This window comes from Lagenorhynchus albirostris, chromosome 21, assembly GCF_949774975.1.
Source record: "Lagenorhynchus albirostris chromosome 21, mLagAlb1.1, whole genome shotgun sequence".
Taxonomy (NCBI): Eukaryota; Metazoa; Chordata; class Mammalia; order Artiodactyla; family Delphinidae; genus Lagenorhynchus; species Lagenorhynchus albirostris.
Window position 1 is genome coordinate 11,825,346 of NC_083115.1, and position 18,236 is coordinate 11,843,581.

Genomic DNA, 18,236 nt, shown 5'->3' on the forward strand with positions numbered 1-18,236 from the left:
CTGGATGGACAGAAAAAAAGACCCACATATATGCTGTCTAAAAGAGACCCACTTCAGACCTAGAGACACATACAGACTGAAAGTGAAGGGACGGGAAAAGATATTCCATGCAAACAGAAATCAAAAGAAAGCTGGAGTAGCAATACTCGTAGCACATAAAATAGACTTTAAAATAAAGACTGTAACAAGAGATAAGGAGGGACACTACATAATGATCAAGGGATAAATCCAAGAAGAAGATGTAACAATTATAAATGTTTATGCACCCAACATAGGAGCACCTCAATACATAAGGCAAATGGGAACAACCACGAAAGGAGAAATCAACAGTAACACAATAACAGTAAGGGACTTCAACACCCCACTTACACCAATGGACAGATCATCCAAACAGAAAATAAATAAGGAAAGAGAAGCTTTAAATGACACGACAGAGCAGATAGACCAAACGTGGCAAAATACACTTTCTTCTTAAGTGCACACGGAACACGCTCCAGGACAGATCACATCTTGAGTCACAAATCAAGCCTCGGAAAATTTAAGAAAACTGAAATCATATCAAGCATCTTTTCTGACCACAACGGTATGAGACAGGAAATCAATTACACGAAAAAAAACTGTAAAAAAACCCACAAACACATGGAGTCTAAACAGTGCGCTACTAAATAACCAAGAAATCACTGAAGAAATCAAAAAACAAATAAAAAATACATAGAAAAAAATGACAATGAAAACACAATGACGGAAAACCTATGGTACACAGCAAAAGCAGTTCTAGGAGGGAAGTTTATAGCAATTCAATCTCACCTCAAAAAACAAGAAAAATCTCAAAAAAACAATCTAACCCTATACTTAAAACAACTAGAGAAAGAAGAACAAAGAAAATCCAAAGTCAGTAGAAGGAAAGAAATCATAAATATCAGAGAAGAAGTAAATGAAATACCAATGAAGAAAACAATAGCAAAGATCAATAAAACTAAAAGCTGTTTCTTTGAGATGATAAACAAAACTGATAAACCCTTAGCCAGACTCCAAGACAAAAAGGGAAAGGGTACAAATCAATAAAATTAGAAATGAAAAAGGAGAAATCACAACTGACACTGCAGAAATACAAAGGATTATAAGAGACTACTACAAACAACTATATGCCAATAAAACGGACAACCACGGAGAAATGGACAAATTCTTGGAAAGGGACAATTTTCCAAGAATGAACGAGGAAGAATTAGAAAATATAAATAGACCTATCACAAGTAATGAAATTGAAACCATAATTAAAAATCTTCCAACAAACAAAAGTCCAGGACCAGATGGCTTCACAGGCGAATTCTAATCAACATTTAGAGAAGAGCTAACACCAATTCTTCTCAAACTCTTCCAAAAAAATGCAGAGGGAGAAACACACCCAAATTCATTCTATGAAGCCACCATCACCCTGATACCAAAACCAGAAAAAGATATCACAAAAAAAGAAAATTATAGACCAACATCACTAATGAGCATAGATGCAAAAATCCTGAACAAAATACTAGCAAACAGAATCCAACAGCACATTAAAAGGATCATACACCATGATCAAGTGGGATTTATCCCAGGGATGCAAGGATTCTTCAATGTATGCAAATCAATCAATGTGATACACCACATTAACAAATTAAGGAATAAAAACCATATGATCATCTCAATAGATGCAGAAAAAGCTTTTGACAAAATTCAACACCTTATGATAAAAACTCTCTGGAAAGTGGGCATAGAGGGAACCTACCTCAACATAATAAAGGCCATATATGACAAACCCACAGCAAGCATCATTCTCAGTAGTGAAAAACTGAAAGCATTTCCACTAAGATCAGTAACAAGACAAGGATGTCCACTCTCTGATTCAACACAGTTTTGGAAGTCCTAGCCACAGCAGTCAGAGAAGACAAAGAAATAAAAGGAATACAAATTGGAAAAGAAGAAGTAAAACTGTCACTGTTTGCTGATGACATGATACTATACATAGAAAATCCTAAAGAGGCCACCGGAAAACTACTAGAACTAATCAATGAATTTGGTAAGGTTGCAGGATACAAAATTAATGCACAGAAATCTCTGGCATTCCAATACACCAACAATGAAAAATCAGAAAGAGAAATGAAGGAAACACTCCCATTTGCCGCTGCAACAAAAAGAATAAAATACCTAGGAACAAAACTGCCTAAGGAGGCGAAAGACTTGTACTCAGAAAACTATAAAACACTGATGAAAGAAATCAAAGATGACATAAAGAGATAGAAAAATATACCATGTTCTTGGACTGGAAGAATCAATATTGTGAAAATGACTATACTACACAAAGCAATCTACAGATTCAATGCAATCCCTATCAAACTATCAATGGCATTCTTCACAGAATTAGAACAAAAAATTTTACAATTTGTATGGAAACACAAAAGACCCCGAAGAGCCAAAGCAATCTTGACGGAGAAAAAAGGAGTTGGAGGAATCAGGCTCCCCAACTTCAAACTATACCACAAAGCTACAGTAATCAAGACAGTATGGCACAGGCACAAAAAAGAGAAATAGAGATCAATGGTACAGGACAGAATGCCCAGAGATAAACCCACACACATATGGTAACCTTATCTTTGATAAAGGAGGCAAGAATACACAATGGAGAAAAGACAGCTTCATCAATAAGTGGTGCTGAGAAAACTGGACAGCTACATGTCAAAGAATAAAATTAGAACACTACCTAACACCATACACAAAAATAAACTCCAAATGGATTAAGGACTTAAAGGTAAGACCAGACACTATAAAATTCTTACAGGAAAACATAGGGAAAACACTCTTTGACATAAACCACAGCAAGATTCTTTTTTGACCCACCTCCTAGAGTAACAGAAATAAAAACAAAAATAAACAAATGGGACTTAATTAAACTTAAAAGCTTTTGCACAGCAAAGGAAACCATAAACAAGACAAAAAGACAACCCTAAGAATGGGAGAAAATATTTGGAAATGAAACAACAAAGGATTAATCTCCAAAATATACAAACAACTCATGGAGCTCAATATTAAAAAAACAAACAATCCAGTTAAAAAATGGGTGGAAGACCTAAATAGACATTTCACCAAGGAAGACATACTGATGGCCAAGAGGTACATGAAAAGATGTTCAACATCACTAATTAGAGAAATGCAATTCAAAACTACAATGAGGTATCATGTCATGCTGGTCAGAATGGTCATTATCAAAAAATCTAGAAACAATAAATGCTGGAGAGGGTGTGGAGAAAAGGGAACCCTCTTACCCTGTTGGTGGGAAGGTAAATCGATGCAGCCACTATGGAGAACAGTACGGAGGTTCCTTAAAAAACTACAAATAGAACTACCATATGACCCAGCAATCCCACTACTGGGCATATACCCTGAGAAAACCATAATTCAAACAGAGTCATGTACCACAATGTTCACTGCAGCTCTATTTACAATAGCCAGAACATGGAAGCAACCTAAATATCCATCGACAGATGAATGGATAAAGCAGATGTGGCACATATATACAATGGAATATTACTCAGGCATAAAATGAAAGGAAATTTTAGTTATCTGTAGCGAGGTGGATGGACCTAGAGTCTGTCATACAAAGTGAAGTAAGTCAGAAAGAGAAAAATAAATACCATTTGCTAACACATATATATGGAATCTAAAAAGAAAAAAGGTACTGATGAACCTAGTTGCAGGGCAGGTATAAAGAGGTAGACATAGAGAAAGGACTTGAGGACATGGGGTGGGAGGGGGAAGCTGGGGCAAAGTGAGAGTAGCATTGACATATATACACTACTGAATGTCAAATAGTAGGATGGTGGGAAGCAGCTGCATAGCACAGGGAGATCAGCTCGGTGCTTTGCGATGACCTAGAGGGGTGGGATAGGGAGGGTGGGAGGGAGGCTCAAGAGGGAGGGGATATGGGGACATGTGTATGCATATGGCTGATTCGCTTTGTTGTGCAACAGAAACTAACACAGTATTGTGAAGCAATTAACCTCCAATAAAGATTAAAAAAAAATTATATAGACTTTCCATCAGAACTTGGAAATGACCTGGCAAATCTGTGGGTAGTTTACAATAAAAAATGTTCTTCTAATCCTTGGAATGAGCTTCCCCCAAGGGTGATTCAGTGAAGTGTTCTGCATGCAGAGTATCTCATTACCTGACACAAACAAGTAGGGTACAGCTGATGTCAGTGTCTAGTGGTCCTAGGAAATAAACTGTTTCTGGTAAAAAAAAATAATAATAAAATTAAAATAGAGCTACCATATGATCCTGCAATCCCATTCCTGGGCATGTATCTGGAGAAAACTCTAACTCAAAAAGATACATACACCCCAATGTTCATAGCAGCACTATTCACAATAGCCAAGGCATGGAAGCAACCTCGGTGCCCACTGGCAGATGACACATAAAGAAGATGTGGTATGTAATATATACAATGGAATATTACTCAGCCTTAAAAAAGGAACAAAATAATTCCATTGGTAGCAACATGGATGGACCTAGAGATTAACATATTAAGTGAAGTAAGTCAAAGAAAGACAAATATCATGATACCACTTATAGGTGGAATCTAAAAACAACATAAATGAATTTATTTATAGAACAGAAATAGACTTACAGACATAGAAATCAAACTTATGGTTACCAAAGGGGATGGCGGGGGCGGGGGGATAAATTAGGAGTTTGGAATTAACATATACACACTTCTATATATAAAATCGATAAACAAGAACCTACTGTATAGTATAGCTAACTATATTCAATATCTTGAAATAACCTATAATGGAAAAGAATCTAAAAAATAATATATAACTGACTCACTTAGCTGTACACCTGAAACTAACACAACAATGTAAATTAACTATACTTCAATTTTTAAAAAAATTATTTTTAAAAAGATGCTGCCCCTTCGCTGCCCTCAGGTATAAGAATGACTGAAATAAACTGTAACACCTTGAAAATATAAAAACATGAGTTCATTATGATGCTGAAAATTATGGAAAGTGAAAGGAAAAAGAAGTGACAAAACCCCCCTCAAAACAGTGATCATCAATATAGACAACCAGGTACCTATCTCTTAGGCTCAAAATTGGCAATGAAAGGGAAATAATCCACATTTATTCTGCATTTTTTCTGCCTTGGATGAACTAACTGTATTTCACAGTAAACATATATAATTAGTAAACTCACCATTTTTCAACCCCGAATGAAGTAGTGAGGTAAAGATAAGTAGATGAAACCAGGGAAATGAAGTTGAGAGACATTTACAATGAAGAGATTATGCCACTGCTATGCAAATTCACAGGTCCATCTTAGCATCACCAAATGCAGAATAGACCATATGTTAGTTACTTCATAATGCGATGCCATACGAAGCACACGGCACCGCCTATGATGGTGACACTTGACAAAAAAAGGTGAACATGGGGGCTTCCCTGGTGGCACAGTGGTTAAGAATCCACCTGCCAATGCAGGGGATGTGGGTTCGAGTCCTGGTCCGGGAAGATCCCACATGCAGTGGAGTAACTAAGCCCGTACCACAACTACTGAGCCTGCGCTCTAGAGCCCGTGAGCCACAACTACTGAGCCCGCGTGCCACAACTACTGAAGCCCGCATGCCTAGAGCCCGTGCTCCGCAGCAAGAGAAGCCACCGCAATGAGAAGCCCGCGCACCGCACCCAAGAGTAGCCCCCGCTCGCCGCAACTAGGGAAAGCCTGCACACAGCAAGGAAGACCCAACACAGCGAAAAATAAATAAATAGAAGAAATAAGTTAAGAAAAAAAAAAAGGTGAACCTGAATTTAACCATACCTTTTAAATCTAGCCTTTCAGTTTGCAGTAAGTAGGAGGAACAGAGGAACAAGCGAAAGGACACAAAAAATAAACAGAAAAGCCCAGCAGGACGGTTTTTTTTCAGGAAGGCTGACACTTTTTAATGGCATAAAAAAGAGAGAGTGGGGTAAGGGGACTGTTCTAGATTAAAAGACACTTAAGAGACTTAACTATGCAATACATTGACCTGGTATGAACACTTCAACTGTAAAAAGACTTGATTTACATATTTTAACACCTGTGATGAAAAGCCATACAAATGTACACATATTGATATTGATATAAATGGGATTATATATTACATGATGCTCTGATACCTGCTTTCGTTCTCAGCTCTAGGCCTCATTTCTGCATATCAAGAAATATACAGCTGATCTGTAACAATGGATTACCATGTATCAAGGCTCTTTTCCTTGGGGAAAAAACTAGTAGAAGTGGTGGTTGCTTGGAGCGTAAATGAAATGAAAAACGTCAGGCTCGAAGCGTAACGTAGTCCGTGCTTTGTCATACTCCTCTGAATTCCACAATGTGTGCTGCTACTAGGATTTCAGCTGTCCTAAGAAGCAACGGAGCTGGAGCCAGAAGCAGCTTCTCTACTTGAACAAAACAGTCTAATCAGTGGCTGAGGGTGGAGAAGTGTCTTTCTGTCTTTTAATTAAATAACTCTCAGGAGGTCAAGGAGCTCAACCTGGCCAAACATTAACAGCTCTGTACAGGAAATTATGGTGTGTTCCTGTGCCGATTTTCCCACTTGAGTTGAGCAAACATTTGAGGAGAGGTGAGATAAAAAGTGGAATAAGGTCCAGTTCTGCTCTTGAGATGTTTACACTTCAGTAGGAGCAACAGGCCTGTAAGTGACTGAGATAGAAAGAAGGCAGAGCAAAAGTGAATGTATAGACAACGCCGTGTGCCAATGATGAAGCTGATGATTATGCATCGAATGCGGAAAAGACCTCCTGGAAGCCGGCTGACCTAGTAGATGAAGGTGAGAAGATTTCAGGAAGCGGAAAATGTGCACAGCGATCTAAAGACTGAAGGGGTGCCTGACGTGATGATGAAGACGGTGAAGGAACAGTAGGGCAGGAAATCACAGAGGAGCTCGAGATCTGCTGAGGAGGAATAGTGCACAGAAGAAAACAGAGGGTGACAACGCTGGACGGGGGGTTTGGGCCAATTCAAGGAAATCCAGATGAAAGGTTTTGTTCTGGGAACAGGAAGAAACCGTTTTAGGTTTTTTTTTTTTTTTTTAACTCCATCACAGAATACATCTCTCCGGCATCTCAGGTAAGCGTTTACAGAAAAAGCAAACTGATAAAGAAGTACGCATTAGGGGACTGAGGTTTAAAACCCCATTTTACAGATTCTACTGGTCAGAATTGCAAGCACAGGTCCTCTGCCTCTGGTCTCACAAGCCTGAGATAAATGTGTTGAGTGAGCGGTGATCTCATCTAATCTTCCACGCCCACACATTTGCGGTAGATTTAAGGATCTAGAGGTGTAGGCAACCGAGTATGATTTTTTTTAAAGCTGTCACTTAATTGAGGCACTACCATGTGCCCAATACAGGCACGTAAGTACACAATCACCTTTCATCACAACTGTGCATGACAGTATTATCCCCATTTGATAGATGGAGAAAAGGGTGCAGAGGTAAGTAGAATGCTGTTTTGTTTTGTGTTTTTCTTCCTGATAAGCAGAGGAAGATTCTCTCTGGCAGTTCTGCCTACCTTTTGTCCATTATCCAGAAGCCTGAATTTAATTGGAAATGAAAGCTTTATTAAAAAGTCTCATTATCCACAGACAAAGAAAACAAACTGATGGCTACCAAAGGCGAAAGGGGGTGGGGGAGGGATAAATTAGGAGTTTGGGATTAGCAGATACACATGACTATATATAAAGTAGATAAACAACAAGAACCTATCTTGTAATAACCTATAGTGGAAAAGAATATGAAAAAGAATATATATATATATATGCCTATACATATGTGTATGTATGTGTACACATACATATACACACACACCCCAATCACTTTGCTGTACACCAGAAACTAATAAAACATTGTAAATTAACTGTACCTCCCTCCCCTCCCCCTCCCCCACCAAAGTCTCATTACCCTGTGACTCTAAGGACTGGGGTGAGGCATGTTTGTATAAAGAAAACGCTGTGATGAAAACATTCCCTGGATAATTTAAATCACCTGCAGCTTAGGAACCCATCTCACAGGGTTAGTGTCTCCTTGGCAACTAACTTACAAAAAGAGATAATTTGCTGCATTTAATTTCTAAGATATACAGATAGTACAGTAAATAAAAAGTTATATTATTAAAAACCAATGAACATGAGGAAAATACATGTATATTTTTAAAGCTGTTAAAATGCCTTGAGCCTTTGTACTTAAAAAATTTGTAAACCTGTATGTTAAAAAATACAAAGGAGGGCTTCCCTGGTGGTGCAGTGGTTGAGAGTCCGCCTGCCTATGCATAGGACACGGGTTCGTGCTCCAGTCCGGAAAGATCCCACATGCCGCGGAGCGGCTGGGCCCGTGAGCCATGGCCGCTGAGCCTGCGCGTCCGGAGCCTGTGCTCCGCAACAAGAGAGGCCACAACAGTCAGAGGCCCGCGTATCGCAAAAAAAAAAAGGAAATACAAAAAGAGTTTAATAGCATGTACCTTTAGGTTTAGGAACTCAAAAACATTAACTTTTAAAAACTCCCTTTATATCTTTTCCAAGTTTCTTGAAATGAGCTTGTATTGCATTTGGTAAAGGGAGTGTGCGGGGGGAGGAATAAGCATTTCTGAACGGTACTCAGTCCAGGCCCAGGCCTGTATGAGGTTCTCTGAAAATGAATGGGTGGCATATCATCCAGCTGTCCAAACCACCACTGAACGCAGTTATTCTCGGGCTGGTCTCTAGACAATAAGCAGCAGAAGTAGAAGGTCCTCTCACAGCTGAGGCTGGCATAGCAGCCTGCAAGGTCCCAGGCACTGCAGGGGCAATGTTTCCCTCCAGTCTAGACTGAATGGCTTTAGCTGCTGAAGCCAAATAATCACCTGCCCCGAACCTACAGGAGTCTCTGGTAACTGCAGATCTCCATGCCCACTCTATCCAACCAGGAGTAAAATACTAACTTTAAATGTTGAAGACCAGTGTCTTCTAAACTTTAGCTTCAATAGCCCTTTACATGGGTAAAAACTACTGAAGACACCAAAGAACTTTTGTTGCTGTGTGTTATATCAATTGATATTCACCATATTAAAAATTAAAACTTAGAAAAAATTAAAACCAAACGATTACATTTTAAAATAAATAAGATATATTTTGTGAAAAACATATTTCGAAACAAACAAGGAAAAACTTAAATTCTACATTTTTGCAAACCTCTTCAGTATCTGGTTTAGTAGAAGACAATTTGCAGATGACATGATGCTTATACATAGAAAATCATAAAGATGCTACCAGAAAACTATTCAATGAGTTCATCAGTGAACTTGGTAAAGTTGCAGGATACAAAATAAATACACAGAAATCTCTTGCATTTCTATACACTAACAACGAAAGACCAGAGAGAGAAATCAAGGAAACAATCCCATTTACCATTGCGTCAAATAGAGTAAAATACCTAGGAATAAACCTACCTAAGGAAGCAAAAGACCTGTACTCCGGAAACTACAGGATACTGATGAAAGAAATGGAAGATGACACAAACAGATGGAAAAATATACCATGTTCTTGGATTGGAAGAATCAATATTGTCAAAATCACTATACCACCCAAGGCAATCTACAGATTCAATGCAATCTCTATCGAACTACCAATGGCATTTTCCACAAAACTAGAACAAAAAAATCTTAAAATTTGTATGGAGACACAAAAGACCCCGAATAGCCAAAGCAATCTTGAGAAAGAAAAATGGAGGACTACCCTGGTGGCGCAGTGGTTAAGAATCTACCTGCCAAAGCAGGGCACACAGGTTTGAGCCCTGGTCCGGGAAGATCTCATATGCCGCGGAGCAACTAAGCCTGTGAGCCACAACTACTGAGCCCGCGAGCCACAACTACTGAAGCCCACGCACCTAGAGCCTGTGCTCCGCAACAAGAGAAGCCACCGCAATGAGAAGCCCGCGCATGGTAACGAAGAGTAGCCCCCGCTCACCACAACTAGAGAAAGCCCGCACGCAGCAAGGAAGACCCAACACAGCCAAAAATAAAATGTAAATAAATAAATAAATTTAGAAAAAAGTGAAGAATACAGTGATTACTAGTACAGTTTGGTGCCACTGTCTTGACATGTACTAAGGTGCCAGTAGTTGTGTCTACCACTACACAGTGAGAAAAACAAACTCTTCTCATGAGAATAGTTTAGACCTTGTGAACTCCCTGAATGGGTCTTGGACACCAACCAGGGGTTGGCAGACCAATACTTTTGAGAATTGTTGTACAAGAAAAAGTGTCTCTGTATTTGAGGATTACAAGTGTATGAAAAAGCAGAAGAGAGAAACAGAAAGCCTGCATCAAACTTTAACGAAGAAAGAGATGCGTTTTTTTTTTTTTTTTTGGCGGTACGCGGGCCTCTGACTGTTGTGGCCTCTCCCGTTGCGGAGCACAGGCTCCGGACGCGCAGGCTCAGCGGCCATGGCTCACGGGCCCAGCCGCTCCGCGACATGTGGGATCTTCCCGGACCGGGGCACGAACCCACATCCCCTGCATCAGCAGGCGGACTCTCAACCACTGCGCCACCAGGGGAGCCCGAGATGCTTTCCTTTTAATGAGCAGGTAAAGAGGGTACGTGGTCTTGAAAGAATGAAGTCTGTGGTGTCTGTTTCTCTGGACTATACCAGTAAATTAACTCCCTTTATTCTCTCATTTCTCTGCAGAGGTAATGAATAATACGAGTTTACAAAACACTAAAGTTGGGTCAGTTATTTGCATTATGAAAGAATTCTGTGATTTCCAAGGAGATGTGACTTCCTGACTTCTTAAGGCATTTGTTTATAGCTGATCAATGATCAGATAAACAAGAAACAGAAATTCAAAGCAAAATCTTAACAGCCATTGCTAATCAAAGATAGGCTCTTCATTATATCATAACATAAATAAATTGGATCAAATTAGCTGATCTACTGATATTGTAATAAATACCTCCCATATAAGATATATCTATATGGAAACCACTCTTACCAAATCCACTGCCTAATATTTTAATATTACTGTTACATTTAATTACTAAAATTATTGCAATTATACACATTAAGCAAAAACTAGGAATATGTGCAGGTTTGAAGAGAAGAGATGGAAGTGGGCTATAAACCTTGGTGTGGCTCAGTAAGTGTCTGATTCTTCTTTTTAAAAGGAAAACAATACTTTTGCTTTTTCAGAGTGGGACATAGGTGGAAATAAACATTAGTTTAGGTCTCTGGTTTCTAAGAGTATTTTGCTGTCCTTATTCACAGTGGTTTTGTTCCATGGTTTTATTTCTCAGAATGTCCAGGGGCCTATGTACTCTTATATATCCTGAGTGCCGAAAACACGTCCTGACTCATAACAATCGAGAGTACAAAATGCCTGCTGGGGGCTCTTCCCTGGTGGCGCAGTGGTTGAGAGTCCGCCTGCCGATGCAGGGGACACAGGTTCGTGCCCCGGTCCGGGAAGATCGCACATACTGCGGAGCGGCTGGGCCCGTGAGCCATGGCTGCTGAGCCTGCGCGTCCGGAGCCTGTGCTCCGCAACGGGAGAGGCCACAACAGTGAGAGGCCCACGTACCGTAAAACAAAAAAACAAACAAACAAAAAAAAAGCCTGCTGGTATTGCCAGGGTGAGGGTGTTCAGAGAGTGCTCAGTGGGTTACTCGAACAGTAGGGAGTCTCAGTACACAGAATGGAAGTCACTGGCATGTTTCATTGAACATCACACTTCTGACAGCTTCAAACTGGTCCAGAGCAAGGACAGAAAGCCTTGATGGTCCCCACTGCAGAGCTGCCTCGGAGGCAACGGGTGCTTGAGTCAAGTACGCACAGTCCTGGAAGCTCAGCTTTTATATATACTCTGATGTCCTCATCTCCTTTCCTCTCAGCAGCCGGCTGCCTCCTGTTTCCTCCCTGTGTCCATCTCCTGACCTTTACTACTTTCCTTTACTACTACTTCCCAATGCCTCTGACTGCCCAAAGACTCCTCACTACTGCTGTCTTTCTCCAGAACTTCCTTTTCACCCTTGGGCTCCCTCCCATCAAAACCCTTACCAGCAAGGACTGGGTTAAGCAAAACAGGCGAAACAATGATTTGTGTCCTCACCATCACCAATTCCTCTTCTATCATCTTGGTGGAAGGGGTGAGTGGAGAGGAGGACGGCTTCAGTCCTAAACACGCCACCTCCCTAAGGTATTTCCAGGGGCGTTCTGAGTCAAATTTGGCAAAATTTGGGCAAGTGCCTTCTTCCCACGACCCATTTTCCTTCTCTACATAAAAGATTTTATGGTGTTCTGCTCCCTTTCCTGTCTTCCCAATGCAGCTTCCTAGAGCTTAAAGAAGGAGAGTCTGCCTTGGTAAAGTGTGAGACTGTTGTGTTCAATAATCTCCATTCTCTCCCTACAAGTTAATTTAGGAAAAATTCCTTAGCCTGGCACTAAAGACCCTCACCGCCATGCCCATACCCTTCACTTATAAAGAGTCTTTAAAAATAATGCTGTGGGGCTTCCCTGGTGGCGCAGTGGTTGAGAGTCCGCCTGCCGATGCAGGGGACACGGGTTCGTGCCCTGGTCCGGGAAGATCCCACATGCCGCGGAGCGGCTGGGCCCGTGAGCCATGGCCGCTGAGCCTGCATGTCTGGAGCCTGTGCTCCGCAATGGGAAGGACCACAGCAGTGAGAGGCCCGCATATTGCATAAAAAATAATAATAATAATGCTGTGGTTTTACAATCCTGGAAGGAAGGGTGTTCAGGAGGTAAGGGAGAACTGATAAAGACAGCATGATCATATGTTGTAACCAAACAACAACCACCTGCCACACTCCGTATTTTTTTATGCATATATAGAGAGAGAAATGTATAGAAATGTATATAGAAAGATACACAACAAAATGTTAACAGTGGTTATTTCTGGACGGGAGGAAAATCTATCATTTTAACCTTCAAATTTCATTTATGGTCTCCTTACTTTTATAACTAACAATAAAATGGGTCAGGCATCATCATTTTCCAAAATAAAATAAAAATACAATTTTATAAGTTTAAGTGTAACGAGAAGATTCAAGAAAACAGGATGGGCCGATTTCTCAAGTGCAGATGGGCTCAGATTGTGATCATATGATCATCATACTTCTGTCTCCAGGGATGGTCCCTAAAATAGACTGAAACCTGGGCACAGGGAGCTTCAGTCCAGGCCCTGGAAGGCCCCTATGCCACAGAGGTGATGGCTAAGAGATTTCATATTTGCTGAGTGTTGTCCCTGGGAGGGCACTTGCCAGGTACTTTAAAGGCTTTTCTGAACTTTCACAGGATCTCTTCAGACGTAAGTCAGAAAGTTCACTTCCCGAAGGCTGGGGTCAGTACTGGACAAATGGGAAATTCCAGTGGTGTGGCAGGAAAACTAGGAAGTGGTTTGATTATTCACCAAAGGCTTATGTGCTTACTAGGTGTTTAAAAGTATCACTCTTATAAAATAAAATTCAAAAAAAAAAGAAGCCATTAAGATAATCCAGGGCTTCCCTGGTGGTGCAGTGGTTCAGAGTCCGCCTGCCGATGCAGGGGACATGGGTTCGTGCCCCGGTCCGGGAAGATCCCACATGCCGCGGAGCGGCTGGGCCCGTGAGCCATGGCCGCTGAGCCTGCGCGTCCGGAGCCTGTGCTCCGCGACGGGAGGGACCACAACAGTGAGAGGCCCGCGTACTGCAAAAAAAAGATAATCCAAATGTAAAAAATAAAATAAAAGTATCACTCTTAGAGAGCACTGGCTTTCTTTGTGGGGAGGAGATATGTGTGAGGCTAGGGTCAGGGAGGAGAGTGAGTAGTAAGGAGAACTTAACTTTACAATTCCTTGCTCTGCGGGTGATTCTCAAAAATGATTGTGTATCAGAATCACCCAAAGAGCTTTTAAAAGTACAGAGCATAAGTCCTAGACCAGACCCACAGAATCAGAATCCTCAGGGCTGGACTACAGGAATCTGAATTCTGCCAAGTACTATAGAGACTTTTTTTTTTTTGCGGTACGCGGGCCCCTCACTGCTGTAGCCTCTCCCGTTGCGGGGCACAGGCTCCGGACGCGCAGGCTCAGTGGCCATGGCTCACGGGCCCAGCCGCTCCGCGGCATGTGGGATCTTCCCAGATCGGGGCACGAACCCGTGTCCCCTGCATCGGCAGGCGGACTCTCAACCACTGCGCCACCAGGGAAGCCCCTACAGAGCCTTTTGATATTTGCTCCTTAAATCTGAATCGAAAGGGGGAGGATCTGTCTGACCTGACTAAGGGCTCTGTTGAGCACTGGCTGCTTCCACCTTCTAATGGCATTAGAATATGGTATGCTGCAATGTAAACAGATCAAGAGCATTTATTCAATTAAATTCAACATGTATTATGACAAAACTTACCAAATTAGACACCTGAAGTATGTGCATTTTATCATATCCCAATCATACTAATTAATGCTGTGAATTTTAAGAGTTCCCAATGAAAAAGCAGAAAATGAAATCTGTGGCATCTTAAAAAATTCCACGTATTTTGCTAGGTGCTAGGATACTGAGTATACAAAAAGCAGAAAAACTATAGGTCTCCCAACAAGAGACAAACATACATTCTTCTATGCACATAGTAACCATCACTGAGTACTTGCTATGTGGCCCCTCTTCCAACTTTTACATTTGTCAATTAATTCATCCTCACAACCGTGCGGGTATGTTCAACTATTGCCATTTTATAGTTGAGAAAACTGAGGCACAGAGAGGTTAAGTCATTAGACCAAAGTTACAAAACTAGTAAGTGACTGGTCAGAATTTATTAAATCCAGGCTCTATCGCCTGATGCGTTAGGCTGCTCAGGCTGCTGTAACAGAATACCACAGACTGGGTGGCTTAAACAACAGAAATTAATTTCCTCATAGTTCTTGAGGCTAGAAGGCCAAGGTCAAGGTGTCGGTAGGTTTGGCTTCTCCTGAGGCCTCTGTCCTTGGCTTGCACTGTCCTCATGTGGGCCTTTCCTCTGTGTGAGCACATCCCTTATGTCTCTTTTTCTTCTTATAAGGTCACCAGTCATATGATTAGGTCCCTCCTAATGGCCTCATTTTAATTTAATCACCTCTTTAAAGACCTTATTTCCAAATATGGTGACATTTGGAGGCAACACCCAACTGGGGGGTTGGGACTTCAACATATGAATTTGGGTGGGAGGGACACAATTCAACCCCAAACACCTGATGACTTGTGAAACCTCAAGAAAGTTACTGAAACTTCCTATGCCTCAGCTTCTTCACCTGTAAAATAGTGCTACTGAGCATCAAAGGAGATAATTCATGTAAAATGCTTATTAGCAGAGTAGTCTGACACACAGTATCATCATTTTAAAGATGAAGAAAACAAAACTCAGAGACGGTGACTCGCCCCGCGTTCATCTCTAAAGCGGAGTTCTTACACTTCAGAACACTATTTTCCTGTATAACCAAACGTATAATCCAGCACAATTTTATGTAATTTATAAATTTTATACATCTCTTAACTTCCTGCTTTTGCACACTATTTTTCTTTATTACATAAAAGGGAGTAAGAGAAGGAGAAGCTCAAATTAATAAGAATTTAGTTAGGGAAGTATACTACTTTCATGGGATTGTATATGAATGTCATTCATCTTTTCTCCTAATTTGTAAAGACAACTGGCTATAGCCAGTGATGACACCTCAGAAGATCAAAACCTACGTTTAACTATCAGGAACGAAAAGCAACTCATTTTTTTGTAAAAAATTAAGATTGTCCTTTACATTTGCCTAGTACTCTACATATATTAACACCCATTTAATCTTCAACACAATCTTATAATATCATATTTAGCTCTCATAACAATGTGAGGAAGGTATTATTCCCATTTTTCAGCAAGGGAACAGGAGCACGGCAAGGTCAAAGGTTTTTCTTTAAGTTGCAATATCTGGTTTCCTCATTTTTCATGCTTGGCACAGAGCAGGTGTTCGGCAAATAAGGCAGATGACTAGCGGCAATCTAGACTAAGCTGCAAGGCATCTCTTTTACATCCTTTATATGGGCCAACTTTCCTGACAACTTTGATCACCACCAACCCCTTGGATTGACAGCTCTTTTAAGGCAGAAACCACGGTCCCCTTCTTCCCCAGTGTCTAACACACCTGGTGCTCATTTAAGTTCAATATTTGAGAAATGAGCGCTCAAGTCAATATTTGTTTGTATAATCGAATCCCAGCACATTCCTCCTTTAGTGATGGCAATGAGTACTTTTCAGCCACCATCATACAAAAAACATCAACAAAAAGAAGCATTTATAAAACCTCTCTCTCATGGCCTGAAACAGAGAAGCCTACAGGCCTTTTCCAACCCCCAAATCCTATGATTCCATCATAGTCTACTCCTGACAGGTAGTTAAACTCACCACCTCTAGTACCAATTATAGGCACAATGCAATTGGATTTGCCAGTACAGAACCACTACAATGTTCTGTCTTAGTTTGTGGTGTGCTTCAGGGAAAACAACAATTTTGCATATGTGACAGAAAAGTTCACAATTTCCAGAGGTAATTGTAATGGATGATAATGTCGATCTCAGTGGATGGTGTAATTGCTGTCCGTCAAGGCCCCTATGTCATAAAAAGGAGCTATATTAAGAGAAATCAGGCCAACTTATTTTCTCAAGAATACACTGGTGTTTGCGTTTTTTTTTTTTTTTTAAAAAACTTCAAAGTCTGTTTGGCCATGAGCAGTCAGGCAAGTTTTGACCCTGACATGGAAACTATCTGACCACTTCTGAGCGGTTCAGTACACAGGGAAGGGTGGTAGGTGGAGCCGGCCAGAGCAGTGCTCTGAACTCTGCTCAAAGCTCTCCTGTAACTTCAGGGACTTATGGATGTCCAGTTTGTTCATCTATCTTGCTTTCATGTACCCTACTGTGAACTGGCCATCACCTCTCTGGCTAACTACTTCACAGAGCTGTTGTAGCAAATTTAAGGGAAAAAAAAACCAAAAACCAAACTCTCAGAAAGAAAAGAATTCAATAAAAAACTGAAAGGATAAAAGTATTGCATTACACTTCCTGTCTGAATTAATTTTTTCAAAATACTCTGAGATGTGAAGCAGACAAATTCACTAAGTGAAGAGTTACTCTAGGTTGTCTTTTCTAAGTGAAAGTATCCTACAAATACTCTTTTCTGATGCCTTCAAGAGAGAAGAAATTTCAGAAAGAAATGAAGAGGCATACAAATGGAATAATTCTGCACAGAGCCAAATTAAAATACTCAATTTATCGACTTATCATCACTAATAAATATTTACTAAATATATGCAATGTACAAAGCACTGGGCTAGATGCTGTTTAGAATACAGAATTAGTAAGAAATGTCCATACGTCCTCCTGTAGGACAACTGTACCATAAGATGAAACTTTTGTTTAGATTTCCCAAATAAACAAAGGTTTTAAGTTCCCCTAGGACACGGAAGAACAAAATATTTTTTTTCTCTATTATGATTTCCTGGCTTCATAGAAAAACTGTAGAACACAGCAAGGGAGAAACTCTTCTTTTATCTATTAGTTTACACTGATAAGCAGCAGCTTTTCAAGAGTGACTGAGCTACAGAATGACTTAATTTCCACAACAACCCGATTAAATCTGACGCGCACATGACACGGTGGGGGGCGGGGAACCCACCCACCCACGTGCCCTTCGATTTCAATAAGAAAAGTTGAAGCGTATTGTCAGGGAAGGCAGGGAGAAGATCAAGATCATGCGGCTTAGAAAGAAGATGAAGAATGATAGGACGTGTGACCGCCTGGAGGTGTGGGATAGGGAGGGTGGGAGGGAGGGAGACGCAAGAGGGAAGAGATATGGGGACATATGTATACGTATAACTGATTCACTTTGTTATAAAGCAGAAACTAACACACCATTGTAAAGCAATTATACCCCAAAAAGATATTTAAAAAAAAAAAAAGAATGATAGGATGGAAATATTCCAAGTAACGGCAAGGCACTTGGGATTCCTTGAATGCCCTGCCGTATTTAATCACATAACGGCCATGCACTGAAAGGAAAAGCTAGAGCCCATCTCACGCCTCACTTCTGCTACTGACTGAGGTTGAGAAAGAAAATTAAGACAACATTTTCAAGTTACTCAAAGGCAGAAATTGTAGCCTGGACATTT

General features: G+C 40.7%; 1 protein-coding gene across 5 annotated transcripts in view; it reads right to left on the minus strand.

Moving 5' to 3' along the window:
• The window catches only part of RBPMS (RNA binding protein, mRNA processing factor), a 185,963-nt gene that overhangs the window by 54,531 nt on the left and 113,196 nt on the right, over nt 1-18,236 (minus strand). The gene's annotated exons all lie outside the window — the stretch shown is intronic.